At 49.1% G+C, this 14,269-nt stretch overlaps 1 long non-coding RNA gene across 1 annotated transcript; it reads left to right on the forward strand.

Moving 5' to 3' along the window:
* The first annotated feature begins 739 nt into the window (after window positions 1-739).
* LOC103348772 (uncharacterized) lies at window positions 740-11,562 on the forward strand. Its single transcript, XR_007920649.2, has 5 exons — window positions 740-1,005; window positions 2,097-2,225; window positions 2,760-2,991; window positions 4,581-4,633; window positions 11,092-11,562. It is a non-coding gene; the product is annotated as an uncharacterized lncRNA (long non-coding RNA).
* The last annotated feature ends 2,707 nt before the right edge of the window (window positions 11,563-14,269 follow it).

Below are 14,269 nucleotides of genomic sequence, written 5' to 3' on the forward strand. Positions count from 1 at the left end.
GCCTGCGCAGCCAGCATCCCATATGGGCACTGGGTTCTAGTCCTGACTGCTCCTCTGCCAGTCCAGCTCTCTGCTGTGGTCCAGGAAGGCAATGGAGGATGGCCCAAGTGCTTGGGCCCCTGCACCCGCATGGGAGACCAGGAGGAAGCACCTGGCTTCTGGCTTTGGATCGGCTCAGTGTCGGCCGTAGTGGCCATTTGTGGGGTGAACCAATGGAAGGAAGACCTTTCTCTCTGTCTCTCTCTCTCACTGTCTAAAACTGTACCTGTCAAATAAATAAATAAAAATATTTTTAAAAAGAAGAAGAAGGAGGAGGAGAAGGAGAAGAAAGTGTGGGAAGTCTGGCTGACAGAAATAAACTCAAAAAAAAAGGGCGGGACTACAGATTCAAGTGCACCCATCTGCACGAGAGAATTTTTCCACGCGCCATTGCTCTTCGTGACTGCTGTTTTAAACCTCCAGCAGGCCGCAACACTAATTAAGCAAAGCCTTTTATTTCTGAGTCCCTTCATTAAGAAAAATAATAATAAACTGCCTGGTCTCTTTAGCGAGCTCTTCCTTGCTGCTTTGTTGCTTGGTGCTGATAGCCAAAGGTTCCCATTCCAGCTGGTTCCGCGGCTCTGGCTGAACTGCCAGCTTCCCGGCTTTCAGAAATCTCATTTCCAGGTCCCTGCTGTTTTCCTGTGAGATGCCAATTGCTGACTCTGGTTCCCAGGAGGCTCCCAGGCTCTGATGAACTGCCAGCTTCCTGTTGCCCAGCTTTGTTGTGAGCGCCGCCACCCTTGTTCAGCAAACTGCTGCTCCACCAACCTAATGCTCGTTTCTCCACCCAGTTTCTGCACAAGTCATCCCCGTAGACACGGTGTGCGGTCCTGGTGCCCGGGCCACACAGTGAAGGAACCACAGCTCACTGTTGCTGCTGTTACCGTCTCTGCAGTGCCAGGAACCATGAGCACCACTTTGGAAATGCTGTTGCCTGGGATTTTAAAGCTGGCTCCCACTAGGGTAAGGGAAGCGATTGTCTGGGCACGGTTGCCTGGCCTGCGCGTGGGAGTCATCTTTCTGTGGTTTTGCCACATTCAAGATTTTCAGAGGCGGCCTTTTCAAAGGAGTCTTTGTTGAACAATTTCCCTCCCATGCCTCGCTTGCTGTGAGTTTTTATCTTGAATGAATGTTGAATTTTTTTCAAATATTTCTTCTGCATCAGTTGATGTTTTTCTTCTTCACACTATTAATAGGAAGGATTACATCAATTGATTTTCACACGCTGAACCAGTCTTGTATTCTCAGGATAGACTCCATGTGGTTGGATGTAGTGTTTTTTTCCATTTTTTAAAGATTTATTTATTTGCTTGAAAGAGTGACAGAGAGGGAGACACGCACACACACACACACACACACACAGAAGAAGGGGGAGAGAGACAGATTGATCTTCCATCATGGGTCCACTCCTCAAATGGCAGTAACAGCCAGGTCTGGGTCAGGATAAGCCAGGGGCCAGGAACTCCATCTGGGTCTCCCACTTGGGTAGCAGGGGCCCAAGCTCTTGGGCCATCAAGCTTTGCCTTCCCAGGCGCATTGGAAGAGAGATGAATCAGGAACTGAACACAGGGGCTCACATCAACGCTCCAATATGCGATGCCAGTGTCACAAGTGGTGGCTTAACCTGCCGCACACCACAGGGCTGGTCCTAGCATTCTTTTCCTATATTGCTGGGTTTGCTGTGTTGATACTTTGTTGGGGACTTTTGGGTCTATGGCTATGCATGTTGGTCCGTAGTTTTCTTGTACTATTTAGCTTTAATTTCACAGTAATATGGATCTCATACAAAGAGTTGGGATGTATTTCTTTTTCTTATGTTCTCTGAAAGAAACTGTATAAGGTTGTTTTCTTCTTTAAATATTTGAAACTACCTGGTTTTGAAGGTTTGTGACTACAGACTCAATTTGTTGTGACAGTTCTAACACCACTCAGGTTCCTTATTTCACCTTGGGTCAGTTGTGCTGCTTTCTGGTTTTCTGAGAAACTGATCCATTTCATCCAACGAGACAAATTTACATGCATCTGAAACCACTGCCTTGGTTCTGCAACCACAGGACGTGAGTAACGCCACTGATTTGAGAAAAAGTGAATAGAATTTTTCCTCTGTTGAGTTTCTGACGAGGCCACAGCCCCAGCCAACAATCAGCTTACAGCCTGGTAAAACCAGCAAGTGGAAAATCCAGGTAAGCCATGCCTAGACTTTGACCTTTAGGAAGTCTGAGACAAGACGTGCATGTGGTTTTACGCCACTGCTCATAGCAATCTGCTACACAGCACAGGAACTAATACAACCTTCTCATGCTAGACATGTGTGACTACGCATGAAGAAAGCTCCTCATAGACAGCACATAGTTGGTATGTTTAGAACATTTACATTCAATATTATTGATAAGTTCAGATTTAGATCTACTTACCGTGTTATCACTTGCTTCTTGTTGATTCCATTTTTTGTTTTTATGTTGCATTTTCTGAAAAAAATCTATTTGACCATACCTTTCTTTAGTATTAGTAGGAGTTAGTTTCCCCTTCCCTGCTTTCTTGTGGGTTATTTGAACATTTTTAGTATTCTATTTAGATTTACTTAGTAATTTATTTAGTTAATATTTATTAATGTATTAATTTAGTTAATATTTATTAATAATATATTTACTTAGTAATCTATTTAGATTTACTTAGGTCATTTTCTGTCTGTATCTCTCTATGTTATATTTTTTCAGTGGCTGCGCAGTGGTTACATTGTGAAACCAATATCCCACTTGAAGTGGTGAAGCACAGCTGTATGAACTATGACCTAGGAGAAGATACAATGGAATGGAATAAACAGAAGCCAGTAACCCATTGTCCCAACTCAATCCAGAATTCAGAAGTCTCAAAATGCTCAAAAATAAATTTTCTCTTACTCCGCCAGATGGGCAAGTATTGAATTCTTTCCTAGACCATTTATCTCAGGTAAGGAGATATGTTACATATTATTTGGCCACATTTGATATAATCAACAAAGTTTGTTTGTTGATTTTCCTTTACTTTCTAGACTCCCTCATCTTGCTTAGAAATGGGGCCTTGGACACTGTTTTAGAAAGTGATCCCGAGGCCGGCGCCGTGGCTCAATAGGCTAATCCTCCACCTTGCGGCGCCGGCACACCGGGTTCTAGTCCCGGTTGGGGCGCCGGATTCTGTCCCGGTTGCCCCTCTTCCAGGCCAGCTCTCTGCTATGGCCAGGGAGTGCAGTGGAGGATGGCCCAGGTGCTTGGGCCCTGCACCCCATGGGAGACCAGGAAAAGCACCTGGCTCCTGGCTCCTGCCATCGGATCAGCGCGGTGCGCCGGCTGCAGCGGCGGCCATTGGAGGGTGAACCAATGGCAAAGGAAGACCTTTCTCTCTCTGTCACTCTCTCACTATCCACTCTGCCTGTCAAAAAAAAAAAAAAAAAAAAAAAAGTGATCCCGTTTCACTGCTGGGAACCCTATCCAAGGCATCTTCATCATTGGCCAAGCCCATACTGGAAGTTACTCCAAGAGAAAAGGGCAGGGAAAGGCGGCAGATCAGACCCTCAGCCTGGTAGATGAACCAGAGCAGGCCTGATCCAGTCCCACTGCTCCTCAGGGCCCCAGACAGATACCAGCCCAGTGATTCCCCATCATCTTGAGTTCCACTGGTGAACTTCTCTCCTTGGCCTTTTGAGCGAGGTAGGGTGGCATCCATGGGTTCCAGTCTTGCCCTGCCTCCCTGCATCAGTGATGTTCAGCACCGTGTGCAGACCTAGCAGTCCTGGGCCCCTACACTCTCATCAGTGGTGAAGACGCCAGGCTTTCCTGAGAGGCCAGCGTGGGTGGAAGCACCAGAACAGTAGGGGTGGCTGAGCAGGGAAGGCCATGTGTGCAGCCAGGGAGATGACTGCTCAGCCACACCTGGACAGTGCCACCTGCAATCATCTCAAGTCCTGCGATGATCTAGGCAGAAGGTGGGGAGCTGCAGCCATGCTCTCTCACGGTCCCGTGAGGATTCTGCCAACTCCGACCCCGACACTTCGGGAGCCCATGTGCCAGTGGCTCTCACACTGTTCCTTCCCGTCCACTTGCACTTAAGTGACAAGATGAATGAGTTAATGCCTTCAGTAAAATGAACAATGGCTCATTCTCGTTCTTCTGGGTCTATAAAAGCCAAAGGGGACATGTGTACAGTCATAGGACACCATTTACAGAATCCCAGGGATGCAAATAAGTGCTTAGTACCAAAAAGGTTAAAACACAGGTGCCACAGTGGGAGATGTGATGCTCGACAGACAGTCCTGTCTGTCTGTGAACGGGCGGGCCATGCGCCTGGACTGGAGTATCCAGTCCCTCTTCCCACCCTTCCTTCCTAAATATTCACCACTCCTCTTCATGCCTGGCACTCTGTTAGGTACTGGATACTTGTGGTCAAAGAATTATTCTGCAAGAGTTAGACAACCCTTCATTGTCCACCCAAATCCATTGTTCTTTGCTCAGTAATGGGATTTAGCTGGGTCCTGGCTACTGTGATTTCTGTCTCTATTGCAGTGACCGTGGGTCCACATTCTCCCCCAGCTGACAGTAAAAGGAAATGTGACCAGGTAAGGCCAGGAAGTATATATTTGTCCTTCATGTGCTCTTTCTTCTTCTGTCAAGACAATGAGGGGATAGCAAGGCCCTGGGATGGAACGGAAGTAGGTTCCCGTACCGCCATGTGGAGGAGAACCCCTCACTCACCAGGAACACCTACCTGCTCTGTTACATACACACATCTCTCTGATGTGTGAGCCCTTACACATCTTGGGTTTTTGGGTTTGTTTACTTTCAGTAGTCCAGCTATCCTGACACAGAAATTAATATCTTGAAATGGAGAACTGCTGTTTGGAAAACATGTATATAAAATAGAGGAGGTGGCTTAGTGGTTTGGCACCAGAGATACAGATAGAGCAGGCTGGAAAGCTGCGGATTCCTATCATCTCACGGGCAAAATCTTTGCCAAAACCATTCCCTATGTTAGCTTATGTGGCTAACTGACTACCTCCCAGGCCTGTAGCTCTGGGGCAGGGGTAGCACACTAGGCCACATGTGCCAACTTCAGCCTGCTTGGCTGCTTCTGTAGCTCACGCTTCACTGGAACTAAGCCATGTCCTTTCACTCACATGGACCTCCGGCTGCTTTTGCACTACAAAGGAAGCACTGAGTAGTTCCAAGAGTGACCAGAGGGCACTTGGCGTCTAAAATTATTTACTATCTGGCCCTTTAAGGAGGTTGCCAATCTCTGATATAAACAGCAATGGGACCGAGGTGACGTTAGAGACACAAAATGCAAGGAGCCACCCACCAACCAGGACAGGTACCGTGAAATGAACAAGAAACGGGCTTCTCCTGAGTTTGAGCCATTCTACGCTTAGGATTGTGCTTGTTTTGGTGATCGAGCCTACCCTGAAAGCACGGTTCCCAATCCCCATCGCCCTCTGCGTCTCTCCTCCATGTCACTTAGCACTGGATGGGCCTTTCTGTCCTAACTCTGGGCGCAGCCATGCGACCTGCTGCCTCCCTGTGGTCATAAACAGCGGTACATCTTCTGATAGACCTATGTGCACGCATCACTCATTCTTTCTCAAAAATTGTTTGTTTGAAAGATAGAGCATAGAGAGAGATTTTGCATCCGCCCGTTCACTCCCATAACAACCAAGGCTAGGCCAGGCTGAAGCCGGGAGCCAGGAACTGCACCCAGGTTTCCCACGTGGGTGGCAGGAAACCAAGTACTTGGGCCATCTTCTGCTGCCTCCCACGAGCATGCATCAGAAGCAGAGAGTGCCCAGGACTCAAACCACACTCTCCACTGTGGGACGGGGGCAACCCAAGCAGCAGCTTATTACACTTCTCCACAACACCCACCTCACTCACTCTTCTTTAGGAGCCGAGCTTCTTATCTACTGTAAAGCTGTTCCAAAACTATGCGGTAATTATCGTATTTCCACTTTGCAAGTGAGGGGGAAAGGATCAAAAATGCAAAGAGATTTGTCCAAATTTTTCAGCCCCAGCTGAAAAAAAAATAATGCCACAACTGAGAATCCAGCTCTGATCTTGCACTCCAAATCCAATGGCTTTGAATATAAAAATTAAAGGATCCTGTCCAAAATCTTGCTCAAGTATCCTGAACTCCAACAAGCCACAGGAGCACAGCAAATCGCACGTAGAGCAAGAGTGCCCACTCCCCGGCGAGAGGGCGACAGGGCAGGGTGCACAGGCGCTCCATTTCCCGGCTGCACAGCTCTACTCAGCCGACTGTTCACACAGAAATGCGCCCCCGGGCTGCCACCTCGCTTGGTCTTTTGAGAAAACTCAGAAATCCAAACTTTTCTTTAAGTTATTCTATTTTTAAATGTTAACTCTATTCTCAAATATACACTGCAGACCAAGTAAAACACACAGACCTCATTAGGCTAATGAGTTGCTAGCACAGGCTCTCTGCCCTAGATTTGTGCAACATTTTACAGTTTTGCAAGCTGTTTAAAATCCACTCTGTCACTCTTCTCTTATAAAAGCCCCCTAAAGACAGGATATCATCAGTGACACTTTCAGGGATGCAGAAACTGAGGATCAGAGACATCAAAGAACTTGCTCAGGTTCATCTCCAAGATTAGCAAGTGTCCCAAGTGGCTTCTGCAAGCTCCCAGTTTCTGTACTGTTTGTTCCTTTCTCACGAGGGGGTTGAGAGCTGTCTTGTGCTGAGGCCAGAGCAGGGAAGGGCTGGGTGGGGGTCTCCACTACTTCAGGAAGCCAGGCTCTGGCCAAGTCACCCAAGCTCGTGCTGTGTGCAGCCCTTTGCTGAAATGGGGGAACTGACTGAGAGTCACGTCCCCCACAAAGAGTCTAATTCTCTGATTTTCATTTTCCCTGTAAGTGAACCATATCTACAAACTTAACTGAGAAAGATCTACCTGCCCATCAAATAGCCTTAGGTTTTCAAAACAAAGAAAATTAATAATTAAAGTATTAGTAGAGTTTTAAAAGCAAGTAAAAGTAATAATAAAAAAAAACATAGGCATCAACTTTATCAAGTAAGCATAAAACTATATTAAGAAGGGATTTCCTGGGCCTGTGTTGTGGCGTAGCAGGTAAAGCTGCCACCTGCACTGCTGGCATCCCTTATGGGTGCTAGTTCAAGTTCCATCTGCTCCACTTCCGATCCAGCTCTCTGCTATGGTCTGGGAAAGGAGCAGAAGATGGCCCAAGTCCTTGGGCCCCTGCACCCACGTGGGAGACCCAGAAGAAGCTCCTGGCTCCTGGATTCAGATCAGCCCAGCTCTGGCCATTGTGACCATTTGGGGAGTGAAGCAGTGGATGGAAGACCCCCACCCCCCACCCCATAACTCGGCCTTTCCCATAAATAAATAAATAAATAAATGAATCTTTTAAAAAGAAGAAGGGATTTCCTCCTAGCATCTACTCAACGTGGCTCCCCAGACTGCAAAGTCAGTACAACCCACAGCCGACCATCCTGGAGTGAGTCGGCCCTCATCTAAACAACCACGTCATTTCCACACAGGAAGTAGCACTTTAAAAAAGAAAAAAGATTTATTTATTTGAAAGAGTTAGAGAGGGAGAGGCAGAGAGAGAGAGATGTTCCATTCGCTGGTTCACTCCCCAAGTGGCCACAACAGCCAGGGCTGGGCCAGATGGAAGCCAGGAGCCTGCAGCTTCTTCCGTGTCTCCCACGTGGGTGCAGGGACCCTAGCACTCGGGCCATCTTCCACTGCTTTCCCAGGCCATAGCAGAGAGCTGAATGGGAAGTGGTGCAGCCGAGACTTGACCTGGCACCCATATGGGAAGCTGGGGTCACATTTTACTTATTTTCTCTTTAACCACTTTATCAAATTCATACTGAATGAGGATAAAGAGGGGCGGGAAGGAGACAGGAAGGATTCTCAGTCCACAGTGGGGCCGTGACAGCCACAAGCGCTTGCAGAGGGCAGGCAGGGCTGGAGGCATCGGCTCCACTCTGGGGCTCGGGTTTGACAGGTGAGCCCGCGAGGCTGTAGGGAAGGATCCAGCAGGCACGCAGGCTGTCCACCCACGCCAGGACCTGGCTCTGGCAGAAGGGCCGTTTACAGACCAGGGCACTGCCGTGACACAGCATAGACTCCAGCAGTCCACAAAAGGAAGCGCACTTGACCTGAGGCTGGGCATAAAATGTGCTTGAGAAATTCCCTTGTTGGAATTTCATGTTTTTATCATAGCATTTTGTCGTTTAAAAAATATGGAGGGGAGAGGGAGAGAGAGGGCAGTGGAGGCATGCATGCTCTTTAAAAAAAAAAAAAAAAAAACAACAACAAAAAACAAGGTTTCTTGAAAGACCCAAGTAAATACAGATGGTTCCCTAATGAGATTATTTTCCTGGGACCAGTGTCATGGCATAGTGGGTAAAGCCACCACCTGGGACACCAGCATCCCCTATGGGCACTGGTTGGAGTCCTGGCTGCTCCATTTCCAATCCAGCTCTCTGCTATGGCCTGGGAAAGCAGCAGAAGATGGCCCAAGACCTTGGGCTCCTGCACCCATGTAGAAGACCGGGAAGAAGCTGCTGGCTCCTGGCTTCAGCCTGGCTCAGCCCTGGCCATTGCTGCCACTTGGGGAATGAACCAGGGTAGGGAAGACCTCTCTCTCATTCTGTCACTCCCTCTCTCTCTGTGTGGCTTTCAAATACATAAATAAATCTTTAAAAAAAAAAAAAAAGATTGTTTTCTTCCTGCCAAGTAAAGTAGCTACTTGATAAGCAGAAATCGCACTCCAAGTCTTTATACAGTCATCACTCACACAGTCCGTTGGCTCTCCCTGATCGCCTCTCTTTTTCTTCCCTAAGAAACTCACTCAGCAGAAAACCAATCTAACAGCGCCTCAGTGCTACACAGAGCCTCGAGGAGACTTGACAATTACACGGGTGATTTATGGACACAGAATATGGGTGTGCATTCTTACCACAGAAGCCGCCCACCGCTACATGGCAGAGGTGGGATTTCTGAAGAGATTCCTTTAGCGGATCTTTAAGCTCACTCCCCAGAGAAGGAGTGGGTGGGGACATCCGGCTCCTTAAACTTTGTCGGCTTGTGGTCTGAGTCCTTGTTGGATGCTCCCAGGGAAGCTAGTAGCTCCTACTAGGCCATTCCCATCCCCACCCCTGACCGAACACCTATATGATAAAGGATGGGGGGACCACAGGGAAAGACTCCTCTCCCCAGCAGAAGTTTTGGGTACCAGAACAACCCTCCTCAAAAGAAGCAGCCTTGTCAAACACCAAGAACTTCTGTGCCCTATACCTGCCATTACACTGTTGGCGGGTGGGATACCCACAGAGGACAGCCCTGCATTAAGACCACTTGCCAGGGCTGATGCTGTGGCACAGCAGGTTAAAGCCCTGGCTTAAAGCGCCAGAATCCCATATGGATGCCGGTTCTAGTCCCAGCTGCTCCTCTTCCGATCCAGTTCTCTGCTATGGCCTGGGAAAGCAGTAGAAGATGGCCCAATTCCTTGGGCCCCTGCACCTGCGTGGGAGACCTGGAAGAGGCTCCTGGCTCCTGGCTTCAGATCGGCGCAGCTCTTGCCGTTGCGGCCATCTGGGGAGTGAACCAATGGATGGAAGTCCTCTCTCTCTGTCTGTACCTCTCTCTGTAACTCTGTCTTTTAAGTAAATAAAAAATATATCTTAAAAAAAAAAAAGACCACTAGAGAAAGCACTTCTGGGCCTTTGTTTGTAATATCCTCTCTCCTAAAACGACACTGGGGTTTAAATTGAGAGTTTTATTAGATCAGCTCTAATCCCGTTGTTCTTTTCACTTAGACCTTGAGTTTGACTGCAATCATCTCAAAACTGCACAACTGCCTCCTTCCCCCAGGCATCCCCCTTAGGTATTCACTGCACAAACAGGCACCGGGGAGAAGCTCCAGGGAGCCGCTCTTCCGAGTCTGCTTCTGCCTTCACCCCACGGGGGACGAGGGCTCCGCGTCCCACCACTCACTTTATTAAGCCTTTCTGGGTGTGGAAGAGCTATGCATGGTTACTTAAAAAATACAAAGAAAATGAGGTAGAGGAAGGAGAAAAGCAAAACCTAGCATAATCCTCTCATTGAGACGTAACTATATTAAAGCATCAAGGAACCTGGAAAGAAGGTCTTTCCAGAACTTTGCAATGTGTGTTTACACACGGTTTTATATACTATCTTGAAAATGTACTGATGGAGACGGAAGGTACCAAAGAGAACAAAGAGAAGGAGAGAGAAATAGAAACAGAGACTGAAGCGAAGATAAAGGAGAAGACATCAGGGAGAGGGAGGGAGGAAAGGAGGGAGAGAGAGAGAGAGCGAGCGAGCCCTTAAATCACTGGGCTGAGCACCCGGTGTCAGGACTCTGGGCCAGCCAATCAACAAGCTAAAACCTTCACTCTACTTTCTCTCTCTCTCTCTCTCTCTCTCTCTCTCTCAATATGTATCTATTTATTTTGGAAGAGAGACACAGAGAGACACAGAGAGACACCTTCCATCTACTATGTCACTCTCCAGATGGCCACAACAGCCAGCGCTGCTTCTTTCAGATCTCCCACAGGGGTGTCAGGGGCCCAAGTCCTTGGGCCATTTTCTGGAGCTTTTCCCAGGCCATTAGCAGGGAGCTGGATCAGAAGTGGAGCAGTCGGGACACAAACCAGTGCCCACATGAGAGGCCAGCGTCGCAGGTATGTAGTTTAACCCCCTGTGTCGCAGCACTGCCCCCCCCCCACTTCTCTTTCTGAGTACAGGGTACCCATGCAGTAATCCAATCCTGCAGTAACCTCCTGCCCTCAAGCTCAAGGCCCCTGAAAATTACCTTGCACCAATTAACAGTACAAAGCACTGCTGTTTCCTGACACCCAGTTTTAAAGGCATTCTTTTTAAAGTTTTTTTAAAAGAATTGTAGACTTAGCAGCCTACAGAGAAAATACAATTCACTTCTATTACGAACTTTTAAAACTACATTTTATTTATCTACTATTTATTTACTGTGCTTTTCTTTATACTTATAGATTGATATCTGACGAAGTTGTCACATCACCTCCTGCGCTGACATTATTACAAGGGTTTATTTGGCAAGACAACAAGAACATCTAGTGACAATCCTGGCAAACCATTCTGGCTAAACTCAAGGCCAGCACTGTAGAAGAACTGACTAAGAAGATTCAAATGTACTTGAGGGGCTGGGTGGCGCATGGGTTAAGCTGCTGCCTGAGATGCTGGCATCCCATATGGCACCAGTTCAAGTCTCAGCTGCTCCATTTCCAATCCAGCTCCCTGTTAATGTGCCTGGGAAAGTGGTTGAAGATGGCCCAAGTATTTGGGCCCCTGCACCTATGTGGGAGACCCAGATGTAGCTCCTGGTTCCTGGCTTTGGCCTTCCCAGTCCTGGCTGTTGTGGCTATCTGGGGAGTGAACCAGCAGACAGAAGGTCTCTCTCTCTCTCTCTCTCTCTCTCTTTCTCTTTGCAAGTCTGCCTTTCAAATAAGCAAATAAATCGTTTTTTAAAAAATGTACCTGAGCAAATGTTTTTTAATTAAAAATACATACATACATGTTTTTTAGTTAAAAATACATATTTCAAACAAACCATGAGTCAGAACTGAGATACCTAATGCATGGCCTGGTTCGGGCAAAACTTCCTGATAGCCAAGTTCACTTTTCTGACCTGATGTTGGGACTATGGGCACTGGGTCGTGTCCCGGATGCTCCTTTTCTGGTCCAGTTCTTTGCTTATGGCCTGGGAATATGGCCCAAGTGCTAGGACCCTGCACCCATGTGGTAGACCCAGGGGAAGCTCCTGGCTGCTGACTTTGTATCAGCCCAGCTCCAGCCATCGTGGCCACTTGGGTGAGTGAACCAGTGGATGGAAGACTTTTCTGTCTCTCCCTCTCTAACTTGCTTCTCAGATAAATAAATAAATAAAATCTTTAAAAAATAAAAAGCAAATGAACAGTGACCACACTTTCCCAAGTCTGGGACCATCTGTCCAGGGCACCTGCCTCCACTGCCACCAGCCCAGAAAGTATTCTGTGTGTCTGCACCCTAGGGCTTGCCCGCAGCAGGCAGCTGCTGTTCAAGTCTCACTGTCACCGCCCTCAAGGAGCCAGTAAGGCGCTCAGTGACAGGGTGCCTGGGGTTCGCCTGGGGACGGGGTTCCTCCAGGCCCGCCCCCCACCAGGAGCATCTGCTCAGGAACAGCCTCCCCTGGCAAAACGCACCGCCCCCAGCCCACCACCTGCCTCTGCCGAGAAGGGGTGCTCAGTGCGCCCCGGGTTTTGCTTCAACGGGCGGAAGAGCGAACACTCCAGAGACAGCCCTCCTCTTCCGCGTTACACAGGCGTGCGCGCTGAGCTCTGGATGCTTCTGTGACTGCGGGCCACGCTCTGTCGTCATTTAAGAACCGCAAGGTAACTGTCCACAGAGGCAAATAGCATGTGCCCGCGCACTGCGCCCGCCTGAAGCAGCACACTGGAGGGCGAGCAATTTGCCCAGTGCCCGGTCTCCCTTCTCTCTCCTGACACAGCCGGCGGAGGCGGGTTCACGGCCAACAGAACCGCGTGAATCAATCAGAGAGCTGTGATCAGAGCGAGGAGCAGGAGACCTGCTTGCCTCTCCACGCCCCTGACCTGGCAATCTCATCATCACCTTCTCGTAACCCTGGCCTGCCCACCCGCCAGCTGCCCTCCGCCCCGCCGGCCAGCCAGCCAGCCAGCCGTGGGAGGCAGGATGGATGGAGCCGTGCCCCATCCATCTATGGGGGCAGAAAAGCGAATGAAACACCTCCCCTTCCTTCCATCTCCTAACACTGCTAGGAAAATGTCATGAGACTGATGGCCTGCCCAGATGTTTGTCTACGCGAAATCCAGGGCCAGCACCAGTGCCCCCAGGGCTCTGAGCCAGTGAGCTGCCGAGGGAGTTCCTGCCTGTGGCTCCTTCTGCCCGGGGACTCCCTCTTGCTCTGGGCTGCTCCGGGCCACCCTCTGGCAGCAGAAAGGGACCCCTTGACCCCCACAACTCCCCACAGGGGAAGCAGCCAGGCACATTCAGAGGGCAGAGCCAGCGCTGTTTACTACTCACACTTAGCGGCACTGAAATTCACGGCTGTTGCTTCACATCATTCTGGGCAGAAGAGCGAATGAGACCCCTTCCTCCTGCCTCCTACCCAGTGCTGGGAAAATGTCCCGAGATCGATCGCATGCCCACATGGTGGCCCCCGTAGCAGCGGGACGTCGCCCTGGGAATCCCTTCTCTTACCCTGTTTTCTTTCCTTTGATGGCGTTCACGGTTCGCCTCCAATGCTGCTGCAAGGAGCAAGCTAAAAAGCAGAACTGTGACTGCCACCTGACACCAGAGGCCCTGGGCCCGCGCCGGCCCCTCGGGATTGCCCAGGAGTTAGTTTTCACCACTCTGCTCCTGGCCAGAGCAGGATGGGCCTTACCCACCATTGTCTAACCCAACCAAAGATGAGACTAAACCCAGGAAGTCCTGCTCCTAAGAGCTAAGAGAGATGAATAATTAATAAGCCGCCGGAACTTGGAGCTGATGATGTGTGCAACCTGGACGAGCGAAAAAATGTTGCTGACTTCTATTCCAAAGAAAGCCCAGATGAGGGGGTGTCATGTTTGCATGTTGGGGACCAAACCTCTGATTCCAAATACTAGAGGTTTTTTTTTAGATTTAAGATTTATTTATTCATCTATTTATTTGAAAGGCAGAGAGACAGACCAAGAGGCAGAGACAGAGACAAAGACACAGAGAGGTTTTCCCTAACTGGCCACAACAGCCAGGTTTGGGCCAGACCAAAGCCAGGAGCCAGGAGCTTCATCCGGGTCTCCCATGTGGGTGCAGGTGCCCAAGCACTTGGGACATCTTCCACTGCCTTCACAGGTGCAGTCCTTGAGGAGGGAAGCACAGCTGTGGGCACTGCTACCTGTAAGTGCCCAGAGTGGGTGCTCCTGGGAATTTGGAGAAAACGCTGGAAGGTGCAATCTGCTTTGGTTGCAGTGTCACTGACAGGAGCTAGCAGTCAACGCCAACAGATCCTCTCAGTTCTACCTTAAAAGAGTTCCAGGATTTTAGAGCTCCTGCCCCTCCACTGGAGGCAGGGTGCTCTCCTGACCCTCACCTTCAAGGCAGTAGCCTTGAAGTAGACAGGCATACAGGTTAAAATCAATTAGGTTTGTGAGC

This window comes from Oryctolagus cuniculus, chromosome 3 (assembly GCF_964237555.1).
Source record: "Oryctolagus cuniculus chromosome 3, mOryCun1.1, whole genome shotgun sequence".
NCBI classification, from domain to species: Eukaryota; Metazoa; Chordata; class Mammalia; order Lagomorpha; family Leporidae; genus Oryctolagus; species Oryctolagus cuniculus.